Source organism: Saimiri boliviensis, chromosome 10, assembly GCF_048565385.1.
Source record: "Saimiri boliviensis isolate mSaiBol1 chromosome 10, mSaiBol1.pri, whole genome shotgun sequence".
In the NCBI taxonomy this organism is placed as follows: Eukaryota; Metazoa; Chordata; class Mammalia; order Primates; family Cebidae; genus Saimiri; species Saimiri boliviensis.
In genome coordinates this window covers 38,249,977-38,271,416 of record NC_133458.1, presented here as the reverse complement: position 1 = coordinate 38,271,416, position 21,440 = coordinate 38,249,977, and the positions used below count along the sequence as shown (strand labels likewise).

Sequence of the window (21,440 nt, the reverse complement as noted above, 5' to 3'; positions counted from 1 at the left end):
GCTCTTGTTACCCAGGCTGGAGTGCAATGGCGCTATCTCGGCTCACCGCAACCTCCGCCTCCTGGGTTCAGGCAATTCTCCTGCCTCAGCCTCCTGAGTAGCTGGGATTACAGGCACACGCCACCATGCCCAGCTAATTTTTTGTATTTTTAGTAGAGACGGGGTTTCACCCTGTTGACCAGGATGGTCTCGATCTCTCGACCTCGTGATCCACCCGCCTCGGCCTCCCAAAGTGCTGGGATTACAGGCTTGAGCCACCGCACCCGGCTCAACATCTAATTTTTTAGTATAATCAGTAACTTTCTTGCTGAACTCAACAGAGCTGCCTCCTGTGATGGAAAGGAAGTGGAGGCACAGAACAGGCCTTGGCAGAAAGCTTCTGGCCTCCACCTTCACCCTGTAAAAGTAAACATGGGAAGCTGTGTTTTCCTGTTCATTGTGTGCAGGTTTCCTTTGACCATTTGGGTTTAAGACACAGTCCCAGTGCACTAATCAATTTCCAGAATTTCTAACGTCTGATCATTTATATGCATTGCCAACACCAAAGAAAACTTTAATACTGCCTGTCACTTATAAGCTCACTCACCTTGGATTTTTAGTCCTTGACATTCCTACTTCATTCTGCATTTCATAATACATTATCTGTGTTATTCTCCTTGTGATATTCACACTTAGAAATAATTCACATTTTTTAATACACCAAAATGGCGTCATATGTAGTCCTAAAATTCCTTGATCTTCTTTTAAACTTTTCTTTTCATACATGCCTGAGAACCAATTTATAATGTATTTTTATACCTTTGTTTTTGTTTGACGTAATGGAAACTGTCTGATACATCTAGGATAAACTGCTTGCCATTTTCCAAGCAAGCCATTCATTTCTCTGCCTCCTTGCTTTGTTGCACTCTTCCTTTACCCCATAATTATTTTCCCCTTGTCTAGTTTATGCACTCAAAGATTCACTGTGAGTCACCTCCTGTACCATGAATTTCAGTACTTTCAGCAAACATATTTCTATTCTGTGCACTTACAGACATTGTACTTAACCTCATCATTGTGAGGGATAACTGTGCCATAGCACAAGGGCTTGGCCAGGCACTTACCAGATATCTTCAACCGTAAATCTCTCAACATTTTGTTACCATGGAAAACTCAAAGATTGAATGCAGCTCTGTTTCTTCTACCCCATAATTCCTTATTTTTATTGCTCTTAATTGTCTATGGTGATAATTTTGAACTTAATTGGAAATTTAAATTAAATACCTGAAGTACTCTCTTTGTTATACCCCTGGTGGTAATGTTCTGCAAGTTCTCATAGACATGTGTTAATGTCCTCATCCCCATGTTCTGTGTGTCCTATTTTATCATTTTAGACATTTAATCATATTTCTCTTTTCTTTTTTATTTTTCCTATTAATTATTGGTTTTGATCATTATTACTGTTGTGTTCTTCATATTCTCCATATCTAAAAGTTATTTCTCTTCAGTGTAATAATATTATGAGTATTTCAACTCAGCATTTGCCTTCTAAATGTAGAAATTCCAAATTTAAAACAATTTCACTTAAATTAGCATGCCTCAAGTTTTCCATAGTGAGTATGTATATTTCTTTCTTACTAAATACATCCCATAATTTTCTAGGGTTACTGACAAGAGCTACAATAATAGGATTATACATTCTGTTGTTGGAAAATATTCATAACTATTATTTACTAAATTTAGCCTCTTCATAACTTTATGCATTTTCTGTTTGTATCCTTTATATAAAATAATAACTGGAATTTTTATGATCCTCAGTATTTTATAATAAAATTTCATACACTTACCTTACTGAAAATATACAATACCTTTTTCAAGTAGGAAGAATCATATCATCTCCATTTGTTGACAAAATAAAATTTGTATAACTCAAATAACCTCAATACTATTATTATTGTTTTACTCTGAAAACTTTCTTTGGATTCCATTACCTCTTTGCATGTGTTTGTCTTGTAAAGTGAATGTCTCATGCTTAATCACCAATAATTTATTTGATCCTCTGACCAGTGTTAATAACAAAATGTATTTTATTGAAATTTTCTCCAAAATTAATTATGTATTAGTATATTTAAAATGCCTGTCCCTGTAATCCTTTTACCATTTCCACTGTAGTGCTTATTATGTGACTGTGTTAGGGTGGTTCAAATCAGCACAGCATCTGTGCCATGCTCTTTTGCCATTCTGGGCTTCCTTAATCCCATGAGGGAGAATTAATCATTATATTTCATATTAGTCTCCTTAGACTGCCATAATAAAATACCAGAGACTGGGTGGCTTAAATAATATAAATTCATTTACTCATAATTTTAAAGGCTGGGAAGTCCAAGATCACAGTGTTTCATCTGAGGCCTTTTTTTCTTGGTTTAGAGTCAACTGCCAGCTTGCTGTGTGCTCACATGACATCTTCTTTGTGTGTGTGGAGGGAGGGAGGGAGGGAGAGAGGGAGGGAGGGAAGGAGGGAGACAGAGAGAGAGAGAGAGAGAGAGAGAGAGAGAGAGAGAGAGAGAGAGAGACAGAGAGAGAGAGAGAGAGAGAGAGAGAGAGAGAGAGAGAGAGAGAGAGAGAATATTTTCCTCTTATTATAAGCCCCCAATTCTACCAGATTAAGGCCTTAACCTTATGACCTTGTTTAACCCTGATTAACTCCTTATCAACCCTATCTCCAATTACAGACATATTGGGCTGCAGTTTCTACAGAGGAATTTTGTGAGCAAGACACAAACATTCTTTCCATAACACATCTCCATACTATCTTCATTCCTCATACACGGCATGGGATATCTCTGACATCTAATTGTATCTAATAGCTTTGATCAAATTATATCAAGTATCTTTCCCTTTTTCTGACTGTGACAGAATATAATTTCCTTTTATTTACCTATCTATTTGATTCTCTCATGACATACAGATATAGCTTCACAAAATGATATTTGCTATTTTTTACCATTTTTATAACCATATCTGTAAATTATCTTTTATTCAGTGCTTAATGCTATTAGTGTCTTCAGGCACCCAATGTACTCCTTTAAAATGTGACAAATTATTCATTATAAAGAGCACATCAGCAGGTGAACAGGGGCCCTTTCTTTAGTAGCTCCAGAATGCTGTAATATTTACTCTAAGATGGCTGATTCTTGTTTTGTTTATCCCCACTCCCCCCAACTCCCACTACACACACAGGCCAACCCTTATTACTTTTTCTTTTCTTGTATGCCTTTTTTTTTTGTTTGGCAGATATTGATTTTAAATTATTCAATCGTCCTTAATATATTTTGAACAGAGATGTTTCCCTTTTAGTAGTATTGGTCACAATATAATTTTAGATGATATTTCTATATTTTTAATCTTTATTTGACTTTCTAACCACATTATTTACATAAACAATTCTCATTTCAAATATCATCTCTCTTAAATCATATTTGCTTCTTCAGTTTATAGTCTGTTTTCTTAATCTGAGGTTGACACCAAATGTCAATAGCCTTCAGATATCTTGCCATCTTCACAATTCTGAAATATTATCATTATAATCATCATTTCAAGATGCAGAAACTTCATGAGAAATTATGTAAAATATCTAGATTCACATAGCTATTAAATGGTAGAGCCAGAAATAAAGTAGTGACTCTCTATGGATGAAGAAAATAAAGGATGGAAAATAGAAATAACTTACTTAACAGATGAATTCTTTTTTGAATATCTGTTCCAGAATAGGCATATTCCAGAAACCATATTCTGGACCATACAGCAATTCTAAAAACCACAACAACAACTCAAAGGATACAAATTGTGCTCTTTACTCATAGTGAAATTAAATTAAAAGTATATAAGAAAAGAGAAAAATAGCTATCAAATACCTATAGAAGTAGTAATTTTTGTGTACACGAATGTATTTGAGAATATGTAGATATATTTCTTAGCTCTGTCCAAGGGTTCTAGAAGCAAAGACAATCCAGTACAATGAGCACACCTACTGCTCAGATCTTGGCTTTTAAATGTCATTCTCTGATAAGAAGAATCATGGCTTTTTGGAGAGAGGCTTTATTCAGGTCTGGCATAGTGAAAACATAAGAATCTTATCCAGATAGTGTGAGGTATTAAAAAAATATAATTAATGTGAACATGTCAGAAGGACACAGGAAGTAATTATAAAGGCATTACCAATGGCCAAACTTTCAAAATTGAGCAACAAATTAAGTAATGATAGAAAGGGCATATATCCCTTACAATAAAATAAGTATTTATGAATATATTTTGATGCAAATAAATGCAGACACACAGATACAAAATGGGGAGAAGAAACATCTCTTCTTCTAGATAGAATTTCAATTTTAAAATGAGGAATAAATAATGGAAATCAAAAACATGATGCTAACAGCTGTTGTGGATGCTAATCAGTAATGGAAGCTAAAATTGGTGGATGAAAATACAATGAGAAATAAGATAGTTACACAGTCAGAAGGAATCATCCCAAGAGATTACTACAAAGAGTAAAATAATAACTATGTATTGGAAAACAATTTAACCGATACTGCTTTAACCAAGTGATCAAAGGTAATACCACTAGTAATAAGATAAATTGACAACATATATCTATTGATAAGATGAACTGAGAATGTTAAAGTATCGCTTCTGTTTTATACTTGCCAAAATGCATAGCCACAGTTTAAACATGAGAAACATCAAAAATCCAAATTCAGGACCATTCTAAAAAATAACTGGAGTGTACCTCCTGGAAGTGTCAAGGTCATGAAAGAAAAAGCCACAGGTGTGAGGAAATTAATTAGGCATGACAACTAAATGCAATGTGGAACTCTATTGGATCATGGAAAATAAATAGGATAATGTATAGGACAATTATGAAGATCAAATACCATCTGTAAGTTTATTAATATTTTATCAATGTTAGTGTCTTACTTGTACTGTAAGTATGTAAGATGAAAGCATTATGGGAATCTGGTTGAAAGATATAGCAGTATTTTTTTATTATTTTGCAACTTTCTAAAGGTCTAAAATGATTTCAGAGTAAAAAATTACAAGTTACAAATAAATTGTTGTAAATTAACACAGAACTATACCATATACTAAAATTAGGAGACTAAATTTTTTATGATGTCTATTCTCACCATGCTGATATGTTGTTTTAATTAAAAAAAAAAAGCCAAAGTCTTTTTTTTTTAAAAAAAGATAAGCTGATGTTGAAATTTTTATGAAAATGCAAATAATCTAGAATAGTCACATATAGCTTGAATTTTTTAAAAAATATATGCAATAGCTAAAACTCATTTAACAATTAAGAATTTTGTTTTATTGCATTTAAAATATAGCTCAATAAATTGACAAAAGAAGATACACAAACATCAGAAACATGCAGAGATCAAAAGTAAAGTGAATAATTGGAAAGCAGCAATGAGTAATTTCACAAACTATTGCAATATATCTTGAAGGAAAAATGCAATATATCTTGGGGGGAAAATGTCATGAAGAAAGAGGAAGAAGAGCTAACCACAAATATGAAGGACATTAAAATAAGTAAAATGACTCCTTTTTCTAAAAATTCCCTGAGTCCTCTAAGTCAACACAATGGTGAGAAACTAAAATTTGAGGTTTCTAAATCAAATATTTGGAGAACTAAATCCCTGTTTATGACAACCACTTTTAAAGCAAGAAGCAAAAAGAAGAGTAAATCATGACAACCTCTTTTTAGTCTGTTTTCATTCAAAGTGAAAGCAGAAGCAGGACAATAAGAAGAGTCTATTTTTGATAAATTACAGCTGCTTGGTCCTCAGAGAAAGAGGCACAAGTCCTGAAAAGGCATTCAGAGCTATTCTCTTATATATTTAGGCGAAGATATGGAAGCTGTATCAGTGACAATTGAGTCTCATGTTTATGCTCAGTTAGACTGAAGAGAAACCTTTAATTTGCTTGAAATTTTGCTGTTGGAAAATGCATAGCACTTGGGTTAAAACCCCTGTGCCTGAGTATCTAACACTGAGCAGGACACATTAGGCACTTGATAAACACCTACCCTGTGGCTCCTACTAGCTATCTCTAGGAACCTTAATTATGAAGTGAAGTGCATATTTATATAAAAGTTTTATTTGTTTGGTTTTGAGACCAAAAGATGTTAAAGGACTTGTAATGGTTAACGCACACATACACATCTATGCATTTGCCATTTAGTAATCTTTGAAGTCATTACTAACAAAACACTGAAGACTTACTAGCAATTAGTGAGTAGGCTGCAGCAGGTGGCCTTTTCCAGCAATGAAATTTCTTTTGGCACTCTCCCTATTCATCTTCTACACTGCTGATGGATTCAAAAGACCCTGTTCCCTCTCACTCAACATACAGTCTCAGTAGGGCAGCAGCCTTTCAGACCTGTGTTGTCTTCTTAACAGCCCTCCTGACGATGCTTCAGACTTGTCTTTTTCTTCCTTAATTTTCTTATTTTCATCAAGATTTATAGATAAATAACATCTGTATGAGTTGGCAAATCATATTTCTTCTATTAATTAACATTAGGATAAATATAGCAAATATAGCCTACTTTATTTGTCTAAGTACATTTAAAATGCTATTCTTCATAATTCAAATATATCAAGCGTAAGAGAGAGGCTGCTTGTCTATGTTGTTCAAAACATTGTTCAGGACATTTGCATATCAATTAGACTGCTATGTATATATAAGGTCCAGTTTTTAACTCCTTAATTTTGTGAATGTGTTTTCCTCTTCCACTTCAAAGTATTTTGTTCTTGAGAAATGGACAGATCCTTGTACTAGAATGTATCGTAACGCATTTTTTTTTTTTTTTTTTTTTGAGACAGAGTTTTGCTCTTGTTACCCAGGCTGGAGTGCAATGGCGCGATCTCGGCTCACCGCAACCTCTGCCTCCTGGGTTCAGGCAATTCTCCTGTCTCAGCCTCCTGAGTAGCTGGGATTACAGGCACGTGCCACCATGCCCAGCTTTTGTATTTTTAGTAGAGACGGGGTTTCACTATGTTGACCGGGATGGTCTTGATCTCTTGACCTCGTGATCCACCTGCCTCGGCCTCCCAAAGTGCTGGGATTACAGGCTTGAGCCACCGCACCCGGTCTCTTAACGCATTTATTATGAAACTGGGACTGGTAAGAGGATAGGTATATGTCATTTATGCTGGGACTTCAATTTTCATTACTAAATCTACTCAGACACCATCTTACAGATCAGAAAATTTTCTGGTGAGCATACATTAAAGAAAGCAGACATCTTTCCAATTCTGCTATTTTTTTTTCCAATAATAGAGCTGTGTAAGTATTTCGATAGACAGTCCATTGCCAAAATAATTAAAATGTTGGATTAAATATTTATTAAATATTATATTGACTTATGCTATGGTTTACATATTATGTATCTCAAAGTTTATACATTGAAAACTTAATCTACAGTGTGACAGTGCTGAGAAGTGGGACCTTTAAGAGATGATTAGGTCATGAGGGCTCTACCTTCATGAATGGATTAATGCCATTATTGCAGAAGCGGGCTAGTTATCTGGAGAGTAGCTTCCTCTTAAAAGGATGAATTCAACCCCATCCCTCTCTCTTTTTCTCTCACCATGTGATGGCTTCTATCATCTAATGATATAGCAAGAAAGCCTTTAACAGATTCAGCCCCACAGTCTTATACTTCTTGGCCTCCAGAACCATGAGCCAAATAAATTTCTACTGTTTATAAATTACCCAGCCTGTGACATTTTGTTATAGCAGCCCAGAATTAACTAAGACAACAAGATAACATGAAAGTAATTAATATGCCACTAAAACCATGACATTGTTGACACGCTAGCTAATGAGTACACAAGGATACTTGAAAGCTGTGCTTATGCAGCTTATAAGTGAAAAAAGTTGATAAAGCTTCTTACAAATTTGAGAACAATCCTAAAAATGTATACTACTTTACTAATAATAGGTTGAGAGGCTTAAAGGGCATAATTTTAAAATGAATAATATCAAAAAATGTTTAAGGTTTTTAACTCAGGAAACACTGAATCATCTTTCTTTTCTCTCTAAAGAAATTGGTATTAAAATTATGGTATGAAGGGACTATCAAAGACTATACAGCTAAAGTGTAAAAAAATATAAATTATAAAAGCATGTTATAAAAGCAATTAATGAAATTATCTTATTTTCCAGATTGTGTAATATTGATTAGCTTTAAAAAATCTTGTAACTACTTTTCTCATTCTAAATATGTATTCATTTTTTGAATTAATTTTCTTTTTGCAGTTTTGTATTATTTTCCTTTAAAAGAGCCCTAAATTATATAAGATTTAGACCCTACAAAGCCTACAATTTTTCCTGGTTAAAAACATTAAGAGTAAGTTAAGGATGCAAGGTTACTCATTGTAATGTTTACAGGACTTATAATATTACACCATACAAATATGTGCTTGAAACTGTCATTAATATATTATTCAAACATACCACAGATTCCATGCTTATACCAAATAAAATGTTATCAATTATAAACTTTAATTACTCAAGATTCTCATTAGACATGTAACATGACTTTTAAAATCTCTCTCTCTCTTCCTGGCTCTCCTTTTCTCAGTATATCTGAGGCTCCAAATAGTACTTTATTATTCACCAAAAATGTATTAGACAACCAAAGGAAAACTTACTAAGGAAGTTGCCAAAACCAATTCAATTCTTAGCTGACCACCTAAATTCCACTAAACCATCCAGGAGTGGCAAAGATGGTGATGGATATTCAAGAGACCTCCATAAAGAGCATTGGTAGTGTGTCTAGAGTTCCCTCACCATAGTGGGGAGAGGGGGTGGTATCTCGTATTCACCTCATTGAAAGGGGCTTCATATGTCTTCTGGAACATAAAGAGTGCAAGATGAGTGTTCAACTCTCAACTGACAAATTTAAAGCATAAATATCTATCTGAGAAAGTCTGAATCAGCTGAAGGAAAGGCTGGTTCAATAAATGAAAGTTGCCCAAAGAGCATGTTTCTTATAGATCAGATGTTAGAGTCCTTAATAAAGCTTAAACTGAAAAGGGCTAGAGGATCCTAAGCAACCTGCCAGAGGAGGTGAATTTGCCAGTGTTAAGAGAGTTAGAGATGGGAGTGTTAGCCTTGGTAGTAAGTGATTCGATTTTAGAAATGGACTCCCCAATAGCAATGAGAATAAATAAATACTAATATAATAGAGGACAAATGACAGCATTCCATAGCCACAAGAAAGGTGGATGCAATTACACAATAGGTGACAAGTTTTTGAAATGACAGCCAGGGTTGCCTGTTTTGCTGAAAGGCACACATACATTCATTGTGGCACTGTTTACAATAGCAAAGACTGGAACCAACCCCAATGCCCATAGATGACTGAACAAGGAAAATGTAGCACATATATACCATGGAATACTAGGCAACCTTAAAAAATGATTAGTTTATGTCCTTTGTAGGGACATGGATGAATCTGGAAACCATCATTCTCAGCACACTGACACAAGAACAGAAAAACAAACACCGTATGTTCTCACTCATTGGTGGGTGTTGAACAATGAGTACACATGGACGCAGGGAGAGGAGCATCACACACTGCAGAGGAATAGGGGAGGGACAGCGGTGGATGGAGAGTTGGGGAGGGATAATATGGGGAGAAATTCCAGATATAGTTGATGGGGGAATGGATGCAGCAAACCACATTGCCATGTATATACCTATGCAACAATTCTGCATGTTTTGCACATGTACCCCAGAACCTAAACATACATATATATATGAAATAAATACATATATATATATATATATATATACATATATATATATAAAAGAAATAAAAAACCACAGTGTTTCAAAGCACAATATGGATGCACAGCCGATAAAGATACTGTTTTGTTTATATGAACAAATGAAATTAAGAATGAATGATCAGAAAATGGAAGACAATGCTTCAATAAAAAGTAACAATCTCATATCAGTTTCCAGCCTCAAACCAGTTATTATACTTGAAACTCATTGACTAAAGGAGAGGCCAGATTCCAAGAAGAAAGGGCACTATAACTGTGGAAATTGTCTGAAGTAATGATTACCTCAAGGATATCTATGGCTATTTTTTCAGGTAACTGTACACTAGGGAAATGGAAAATCCAGGCATTTAATTTAATTTTTTAATTTTTACTTTTTTCCCTGATGGGCAGAGGGTCAAAGTTTTAATGGATAGAAAGGGACCCAAAGTATCATTATGGCTCATAGTTGAGTTTCCCTACAAAATTTGCTCTGTGTTGAAGGACCTGCAAGGACAGATCATATGGAATAGCTGATCCTTCTGAAGAATGTGGAGATGCAAACATCTAGCCTCCTTTATTCAAGTTTGGTCAACTCTAAAAGGCTATCTCAGTTTCAGGGCTTCCTGTGAGATCAGCTGAGGCCTCTGTTGCCACAGCATCACAACTCAGCTTCTCCATCTACCTAATCCTGCACCTTTTACTTCATTAAAAGTGTTTCTGGAGTGTTCCCCAATAAATTTCCTACATGCAAATTTCTGTCTGGGAGCCTTTTACCTGGTGATCTTTCCTATGCACCACCAAAGCACCATCCACTGTGAGAGTGTGTCAGCTTTAAATAGGAACCAAGCCCAGAGAGTTCCAACAGCTGCTTTTCATTCACCCATCCATATTCCACTTTTATGAATCTAGAATTAGCAAACTGGGGAGTAGATGATCCAAATGGAAAAATAGAAAAAAAAACATAGCTATTGATTCTCTTATTTTCCTCCATATAAAATCAGTCTAAAGCAGACCAGAGTTGGGAGAGGGAGAAATTTTAACTTTAAATACACCTAAATTATTGGAATGTTGAACTGTAACAAATATATGAATTACTAAACTGATATTAGTTAGTGAACAAACTGAGCAGAAGGCTTTTCAGTATCTGAGCATGACCACACAAGCCAAGTATTCTGCCTTAATGTTTATACCAGAGGCAGGAAAGATTCTCTGAGCAAGAGAAATGAGGACTGCATTTTTTTGTTCTTTGCCAGTACCCAGCTTGTTTCATGTAGTAACGATCTACTGAAAATAGCCCAAACCAAATAAATAATAGAGCGTGTGCAACTGATTTTAGACTCCTTCCTAAGTCATTGATTCGAGTGTACTTCACTTTCTCCTGATCTACTTATCAAAACTGATAAGCCGAACTCTTTTTCAAAGTTCTTGACCAATGCAAGAAAACCTGACACTTTGGTAGATAGATTGATACATTAGAAAAATATAAAAATGAATTTTAAATCAAAATGGAGACAAGGAACAGGTGTTCAAAGGCATTGCTGCCAAAATAAAGCCAGCTCACTGATGTTAGTGACTTCTGTGAAAATTCTTACCAGAAAGCTTCTCATTTCTTTTATATAATGTTATACTGTTCAAGTTTGGAGAACAGTAACAGATTCAGTACTTTGCTTGGCTTATTTTCAAGTCCCACAGAAAACGTATAAAATATTCATTGAGAACACACAAGGCAAAGCACTGCTTAAGTGCTGTTCTTAAGCATCTCAGAAGTACAGGTTTCTGAGGGACCTGCAGAGCAAGATGGTGGGAACCTGCTGTAGCTTCACACTTCTGATTCTTAAATTATAAGTCAGAAGGACAAATGAAATTATAATTAGTGGCTAATATTTCTAGAACACTGTATGACTTTCTTATACACAAACTAATGTACTTTTTGGTTAGCAATTACTTTTGGAGTTAGCAATACTAGAACCAAGTACCAATGACCAATTCAGAGAAAATGAACCATAGCAAGGCTTCTCTATACCAAAATTTGAGGCTCTGAAATATATTTTTTTCTCATATCACAAATTGCATCCCCTTTCCTGCCTGTGCTCAAATGACAGTTACTTCCTATGGACACAGCAGTCTGGAAAAGAACAGCTATTATCTGTGTTAATGTAAACCTTATTCATGTACCTAAATAAAAAAAAATAGAAGATTTAATAATAGAATATTTTAAAACAAATGCTTGAAAATTATTTCAATCATCAACATTTTCCACGTTCTTTTTGCCAAAATAAAGAAAAGTCTTTATTTTCAAAGAAAAAAAATTCTGTTTTTCTTCCTATCAACTTCAGTTACTAAATGATATACAAGAAAAAATTAAAAGAACAAGAACAACATATGAAATTTAGATCAAGGCAGATAGAGAAATAAGCTTGACATATTATTATTTTCTTGCAACCATTTCCCTTGTTCTTCAACTTCTGTTTTTGAGAGCGTGAAATCCTGGAAGAAAAGTCAAACTCAATGGGTTACTTGCTGATTTTGTTAACCACTGCATCCTGTCCTCAATTTCAATAGAGAACAAATAGATCTAAATAAAAGAATGAGCTATCTCCTATGAATACTTCTATTTTAATCCATTATTCTGCTCAGAAAAATGAGATTGAAAAGTTAAAGAAGATAAATGCTACAGGTGTTGAATCAGAAGCACAATCCTCTTTGTGATTCACAATTTGACTTCCTTCTTCTGAGTATGTTATTGAGTTTAGTTGTAAAGCTTCCCTTCAATCCCTAGACCTTCACTGAAGGAAGAGGAGGAGGTGGATAAAGGCAAAATGTTTCCTCTGGAGAATCCTCAGCAGACTCCACACTGCCTCATCAGGACTATGAAGATTTAATTTCTTGACCTTTAATGCTCAAGTCCATCTATTTAGTTTAGCACTTCGATAATCATGAGTAAAATTTGTTTATGGATAAATTTATTTGCTTATTATCTTAGTTGTTGGTATTATGTAAGTGTACAATACTCCCTGTGTCTGTGTATCTAAGAATATATGCTTTCAAAGTTTTGAATGATGGACAACATAGCAGAGTGATTGTAGTCAATAATATTGTATGTTATAATTCAAAATAACTAAATAAATTTTAAATGTCTCACTACACAAAAAAAAAATGAAGTGAGGTGGTGGAAATGTTAAGTCGCTTAATTTAAGTATTTCACATTGTATACATACATTGAAACATCACATTGTACCACATAAATGTATACAACAATGATGAGACAATTCAAAACATTAAATAAAGATTTAAAAAAGATAGACAATGGAAAACATGCTTAAGAAACAATAATATAATTTTTATTAATAACATTTATATATGGACCCCTGCAGATGCCAGCAACTCAACAAACAGTCCATATGCTCCACGATGTCAAAGAAGGAAATGAAAAGCAAAAAAGTCTTACTGAGTCTTACCAATTTTAACAAAAAGCTTTTTATCTTCATCAATAGTAAGCTTTATAGGTTTTAAAAATTTTATAATCCATTATCGCAGAGTTTTCCCATAATATAGTTACTTTGCCTTTTGAAAAATTAAAGCTAATATGCCATATAATTCTAAGGAAATGGTAACTATAGTTTCCACTTCAGTGATGGGTGACTTCATCCACTTCATACGGTAATTCAAGGTTACCTACCTGGAAAATTTCACCATTGTTTTGTGAAAATTTAAAACAGAGTTTTATAATTTTCATTAAATGAATATTAGATGAGAAAAAATACAGTATAAAATTAGACATGCAAAATGTATGACAAACAATACTCAATTGCGTTGCTCCTGTAGGAAGCTTGACAGTCAAATGGCAAGTGTCAGGGTTGGTGTTAGTGTTAGGGCGCAGCAGCAGTGCCTCCAGCATGACTAGCTTCACTTTAAACACTTACATTAAATTCTTTTGTTATAATTAATTGTTGTGTTACAATTTTACTGAATATCCCTGCCCTGTTTTGGTTATTTGTCCTACAACTTTGCAAATACATTTGAGTTTAAAAAGAGGAAACCATCCTTTAGTCTGGTTTTGAAGCTGCTCTTGCAATAATATGATTTAATTTATCCATAATTATATTAATTGTTCCACATTAACTCAGTATTGAACTTCTATAATATTATATGTGTGTTTTATGGATTGTAAACAATTGTAACATGTCAAGACAGTAAAATTATTTCCTGAAGTATTAAAAATATACCCGTATCTACTGGTTCAAAGTGAATTTTAACTATGTAAAATACTGCAATGGTTTTCTCAAATAATTAATGGTTTCACATTACATGTCTAAGGTACTAATTCTATAAATTTCATAACTGTATCTGAACATCTACTTCTTTTTTTCTAAATGTATTATATATATGGTGTCACTTTATAATAAAGTTCTCAATTAGCTATTATATAATACTTAACGTAAACTAGAAAAGTCACTTAACACTTTCACATATGTTCCTGACCTGCAAAGTGGATGGGTTAGGCTAAATGCCTTTAAGATTCTTTAGGGCGTCAGTACTTGAGTCAAAAGAGTCCTTCATTTTGTTGTTAGTCAACCAATTAAAGACAGTTTACTTAGATAAATTTGATTTTATCTATATGATTTCAAATAATCTAATTTGCCTTATCCTTCATTTTTCAAATGAATATAGGAGATACTGCAGATATTTATTACTAATATTTCAGTCTCCATGGACTGCTTTGTTATTGCACAGACCATGTATCCAAATTGTATTTTTATTTTTTTTCTTAGGTAGTGAACAAACCTGAAACAAAGAGAAAATATTTTACGCTAAGGATTCCCTACAGGTAGGAACAAAACCAATCAATGCGCTCCTTTATTGAAGGAAAAATTTCCAAGCCATGAAATACAACACCTTTCTATAGATTTAAATTTTCTTGCCAGAGTGTTGAACACCTCAGTATTGGTAATAGGAATAAAAATACTTTTGATAGATCAATATTGCATTAAAAAACAAAGTAAGCTTGCCTAACAAGCAGAGTGACAGTTTTTATATTCAAAATATGTCACCCTTATATTTGAATCTAATGTAATTTTTCCCATACCAGCAGGATATCATAAAACTGATGATTTTAAAAGCATGCCATATAAATCTAATTTCATATTTCTTTACTTCTTTTTCCTTTATTTTTTATTCTCTCAAACTAGCAGGAGATCTTATGGCTTCTTACTGATTTTATAACTGCATAACATATTTTATAAATTACTCTGTAAAATTGCTTGTATAGTCAGTCTTTGCCCTTGGTGTACATAGAAGTCCCTAGATATTATGTACATTAGTGTCAACAAATGAAGACTATCACAGAATTAAATGACAGGCTGTAAAGTTAAAACTGTTCTAAACAAAACTACATTTCTTAATAGAAATTCATTCTTAAGTAAAACTGAAATTATTAATTTCCAATAACTTTTTTCTTAGGCTTTAATTTATTCTCTATTTTAATATTTATAAGAATTATTCAGTGTAAACATATTTTTCAAATAGAAAAAAATATAATGTCACACAGAGAACACATTGATTTGTAAGAGATTACTTTGAGGTCTTTATAATAGGACCAAGCAATAGTACGCTACTACACAGTCAACCACAAATCTTCTCTAGTCAGTTTCTCAGCAATGAAACTGTGACAACAAGGATTATTATCTAGCCATATAGTGAAGATTTGTTTATATTAAATTTAATTATTTGCTTAAAAAGAATATTCTCACCTTCAATATAAATCAAAAGGATAGTTGAGAGGTTTATTTTATAGAAATCTGTATAAAATAGAATACAATTAAATAAGGAAATCACATAAATTAATGCTACAAAAGTAAGTTCAACTCAAAGGTTTGATGAACATTAAGCTGCAAAAATCTTAGTGGTTAATTATATTTCGCTACAGCCCTTCTTAAAAACAATAGCAAAGTGAACTTAACACAGACATACTTCACCAAACTTCTATTACTAAATTTGAGTCTGTTACGCTCTTTTCACCAAAGCCTGTTGTGTTCGTTTGCTAGGTCTGCCATAACAAATACCACAGATTGGGTGGCTTAACAACACAAAAATTAATTTTATCATAGTTCTGGAAACTAGAAGTCAAGATCAAAGTGACATCAGAATTGGCTTCCTCTGAGGCCTCTGTCCCTAGCTTGCAGGCTGCCTTCTTTCAGCATCCTCACTTGGCATTTTTCTCCATTTGCCTGTGCATCCTGGTTATCTCTTTCTCTTCCTTTTTTTTTTTTTTTTTTTTTAAATTTTTGAGATGGAGTCTTGCTTTGTCTCCCAGGCTGGAGTGCAATAGCACAGTCTCAGCTCACTGCAACCTCTGCCTCCCAGGTTCAAGCGATTCTCCTGCCTCAGCTTCCCAAGTATCTGGGATTACAGTTGCCTGCCATCGTGCCCAGCTAATTTTTGTATTTCTTTTAGTAGAGACAGGGTTTCACCATGTTGGCCAGGCTAGTCTCGAACTCCTGACCTCAGGTGATCCACCAGCCTCGGCCTCCCAAAGTGCTGGCGTGAGCCACCATGCCTGATCTCTCTTCCTCTTCTTATAAAGATACCTATCGTATTAGGTTAGGAACCCACTCTTAATGACCCAATTTAACCTTAATTACTTGTTTAAAGGTCCTATCTCAAATATAGTAACATTGGGGGTTAGGACTTCAACATATGAATTTTTGGAAACACAATTCAATCCATAAAACTTACTAAGTGTTTCTTTCAATTATCATGGAGTTTAAAGATCCTTAAAGGAGAGCTCTGTATGTTGTGTTGAAACACATATATTGTCAGCAGAACAACTCTAGATAATTGAGGGGTAGTTGCTTGGTTATGCTTTATGTGGAGGAAAATATCACAGTCTGTCTTATAGTAATTGAAATTTCTATCAGGCTCTCTTTTAACAGCACTATATCTTGTCATTCTTAGAAATATAAAGCAGACATTCCCTGCTGTGAAGAGATTTAAGTAGTCTGTGCATAGCCACTGAATAGTTTATTTGTACGCATGTTTTCACTACATCGTATAAAATGCATACAAGATGAGTAATAAATATATGTATGTAGTAATGCATATTTTTACATATAACATTATTTAAGTGATTTGCAATGACCATTTCACTGATATTTTCTTGCCATTCTTATGACAAATGACTAAGTGTTAAATAGAAATTATACGGTAATTATGTAACATGTTTGATAAGATTAATAAACTGCCATAAAGTATATAATAATTTTTTACATGTTTTTAATAAAGAAGCCAGTGCTGCCATGTGATAGAAATAATTGCTAGCATAATTGGGGAAATTGAATTCATTTCAGTTTTTAAAAGAATATTTTGGGGTCTATTAAATAACAGAGTAGAACATCTTTAAATAGTCACTGCTTAAATGCCTAACTAGATTAAATCCAGATCCTCATTTCATAGTAGTTACAGATGCAGAGAATTTCTGGATAATCTTATCCATATATTCCCATCAGTCAGTCTCTAAAATTAATTTGTACTTATCACCAAAATCCATTTTCCTAGTTGTACCTCTTGCTGTAAGTATATAATTTAATTAAATATTACAAAGCAGTGAATTCTGAATTTGAAATAGAATCATTTCTATGAATACTGAGTTGAACGCTTTGGAAAGATAGAAAAAAGTGAATCTCTAAAAACTTACTGTTAAATTAATGTTGATACAACTTTACAAATTTGGAAAATTCACAGAAATCTCCTAATCAGCTTACCACTTCATTGTTTTTCTCTAAAGAGAAGAGCTAGTCTAATATTATTTTACTATTTCTCAAAATAGTAAGACTAAAGATCGTAGAAATAAGAAAGTGAGAGTTGATTAATATGTTCTACTATGAAATACATGGTAGCAAAAATGAAGACTGCCTAAACCAAGGTAGAAAATAATTAAGTCAAAAGTATATAGACCAGAAATAAAATTTTATAGAAAGTCATAAAAATACAATTCCCAGAGAACAGTAGACCTACTATAGTAAAACTCTGTGGAACAGCTCTTTCAAGAAGGACTTGCTTGTCTGTGTTCTATTATTTCAATTACTTGACTCCGCGTTTATGTGGAATAAATCTGGAAACTTATCAGTAGAAGTTTCTCGGCAATAGGTACTTACATGAGAACAGCAACAGAAATAAATTATTGGGTTAAGGTTATTAGATTATAAATGTGTACTATTGACAAGGCAGTAACTTACAAGCTGCTTGGATGCATATAGGCAATCAATACAATTCTGCACCACCTTACATCTAAATATTATAACCTTGAACCCTGTATCTGTAAGCAATACTTTGAAACAGTTGCACAGTCAGCCTAATATGAAAAACATGAATATACTACAATTAGTATACATTAAAATAGAGCTTATATTTGAGTGAACTGAGATGTAAGAAAAGTTTTAATCACTACTATTTTAAAAATTTTTATTGACTAGTCAGTATATAAGAACTCTACAGTAAAGAATTCATGAGAAAAAATGTTTTCAGTTTGAATGCAATAAAAAGTAGTGTGTGTATGCACAATGAAAAAGGAAAATGATAGCTTCTGGGTCTTGAGGGTAACCTCAGGTAATTGATATAATTCTCATTAGACCATTTTAATTATAGAAACGTGAAAAATTATTTCCTTAACATGTATTCCATGAGCTCACTTCTATTTATTAGTCCAATTTTTATTTATTAGTCTTCTCTAAAACAGACATTTTATATAGATGTTTCTATTTATTAAAAGAACATTGGAAAGACAGAATATGTGTACAATTATCTGTAGATGATAATTTTAATGCATCACATTTATACTACATCTGAAACTGAGGCTGTCTCTAGCTTTATTTTTCTTAAGTCAGCGTTATCAAAGCATAATTTACATACAGTAAAATTAATATTTTTGGGTGTAACATTCCATGTTCTTTGATAAATATATGTACTTTGTATGTACTGGTGCACTTTGTATGTACTAATGCAGGTAGTTTGATCATGTAACAATAACCATGGTAAAGGACAGAACAGCTGAATTCTATCACATCAAAAAGTCACATCATGCCTTTTTGCAGTTCATCAATTAGGGAACTGTCTTCCATAGCCATTTCCCTAATTGATGATTTTAGTTTTGCCCCTGTAGATTTGACTTTCCAGAGGGTCAAATGGATAATACAGTGTGTATCGTTTTATAACCTAGCATAATAAATTTGAGAATTATAATTTTGTTATGTGTACCACTAGTGTGACTTATTTATTACTGAGTATATTCCATGACATAAGTATGTTGCAGATTGATTGTGCATTTACCAGTTTAGGGAAATTTGGATTGGTATCAGTTCTCGGCATTTATCAATAAAGCAGTTATAGATATTTACACATAAGTTTTTGTACGGACATAGTTTTGGTTTTCTTTCTTGTCTGAACATGTTTTTATTATTACAAATTATAAGAATGAGATAGTTGCAGCATATTGCATCAGATATGGGTGATGTGTACATGAGAAAAGTGGAAACTACCAAAATAACTTTCAAAGTATCTGTATCACTTTGTATTATTTCTGAGTAATATTGTACTGTACAGTTGTACCAAAGCTTATTTATACATGCACCAGTTTAAGGGCATTTGAAAGGGAGGGAGAAATAGACAATTCAAAACAGTAGTTGGAAATTTCATTATCGTGATCATAATAATAAATAGAAAAACAAGGCCAAAAATTCAGGACATGCAGAAGACTTGAATAATGCTCTCAACCAGTTTCATTTAACTGATGTCTCTATAACTCCAGGCGAAGTCAGTATGAGCATTCTCTTTATGCACATAGAACACATTTTCCAAAATAGACTATGCACTAAGACAAAAAATGCGACTCAATAAATTTAAGTGTTTAAATCTTACAAAATAAGTTTTCTGACTATAACGGGATTAAATTAAAAATAGAAACAAGAAAATTAAGGAAATGTACGTATTTGAAAATTAAATAGGACACATAAAAATTCCATGGGTTTAAGAAGAAAATACCCTGAAAATTAGAAATATTTTGATGTGAGTATGAAAACACAACATATTAAGATTTATGGGTTGCTGTTACAGCAGTAGCAGAAGAACAATTTATGGCTGTAACAATTATGTTGTGAAAGAACCAAAATGTCTCAAATTGGTATCTCAGCTTAACCTCAAGAAATTAGGGAAAGCAGAGAAAGCTAAGCCTAAGGAAATGGAAGGAAAATAACAATGGATGATTTAGTAGAAATCAGTGAAATGTAAAACAGAAAAATAGAGGCAATACATGAAACTAAAATATGATTCTTTGAGAAGATTAATAAAATTGATAGTCTAAATTGATAGAAAAAAGTCTAATGAGAAAAAAGGAGAGATAGATTGACAGAAGGAAGACACGCACATTAATAAAATCAAGAAAGAAAGAAGATTCATCACAGCACAGCTTACGGAAATTCAAATGGTTTATGGGAAATCGTTTTCTTTGTTTTCTTTTTTCTAAATTTTTTTTTTAGACAGGAAGAGAGAGAAAGGGAAGGAGAGAGAGGGTGGGGAGAGGGAGAGAGAAGAGAAGAGAGTAGGAGAGAGAGGGAGAGAATAGGAGAGAATAGAAGGGGAGAGACAGAGAGGAAAAGAGAGGGAAAAAAGGGGAGAGAGAGGGAGGGAGGGAAGGAAGGAGGGGGGAAAGGGAGAGAGAGAAAAAGGAAGAGGCGGGAGAGGGATGGGAAGAGAAGTCTATATGGGGAAATCAAGTTCCTTTGTTAGGAGCTTTGCCAACAAAATAGGCAACTTAGAAGTATTTGACTAATTACCAGAAAGACTCAAATTACTGAAACTGATTCCAGAAAAAATATAAAATTTGAGTGAATCTATATGTAAATTAATCAAATTATAATTAAAATTAATTTCACAAAGAAGTTCAATCCAGCCGAGTATATAAACACCAAATAATACTAATTATTCATAAACTCTTTCAGAAAATAGAGGAAGAGAGAACATACTTCTAAATGCATTTTACGAGGCCGGGGTTACTCTGATCGCAAAGCCAAAGACATCATGAGAGAAATAAACAAAAATTACAGACCAATATTTCTCATATTGATGCAAAAATCCTCAATAAAGTTGAATCCATTGGCATTTTTTAAAATTCCACAATCATGTGAAATTTATACTAGAAATGCAATATTTGCAAAAATTCTAAAATCAATTAATGCAATAACATTTATAAAGTATAAGACAAAAGTCACATGATTGTCTCAATAGATGCAGAATAGTTGAAAAAAATTAAATCTTGCTTGTGATAATTTTTTAACTCTTTAAAAAGTAAAATAGAAAAATTTTCAAATTGTCAAAAGTTAAGTAGGAAAAACATACAGATAATATCATCCTTATTCGAGAAAGATGGAAGTCTTTTTCCCTTATCATTGGTAACAAGGCAAGACTGTACATTCTCATCACTTTAACACTGTATTGTAGGTTTTAGCTAGTATTGTCAAGAAAGAGAAATAGTAGGAATTCGGATTGGAAAGGAAAAAGTAAAAGTAAAAGTGCCTTTATTCCAGATTACCTGACACTTTTTATAGAAAATTCCAAGAAACATACACACACACA

The 21,440-nt window shown here is 33.2% G+C and overlaps 1 protein-coding gene across 1 annotated transcript in view; it reads left to right on the top strand.

The window, feature by feature from the left end:
• ANKRD7 (ankyrin repeat domain 7) overlaps positions 1 to 21,440 on the top strand; it is a 1,180,453-nt gene that overhangs the window by 461,917 nt on the left and 697,096 nt on the right. Inside the window, exon 18 of the mRNA XM_010343808.3 lies at positions 14,588 to 14,643. The gene's annotated coding sequence lies outside the window, so the exon portion shown is untranslated. The remainder of the gene's footprint in view (positions 1 to 14,587; positions 14,644 to 21,440) is intronic.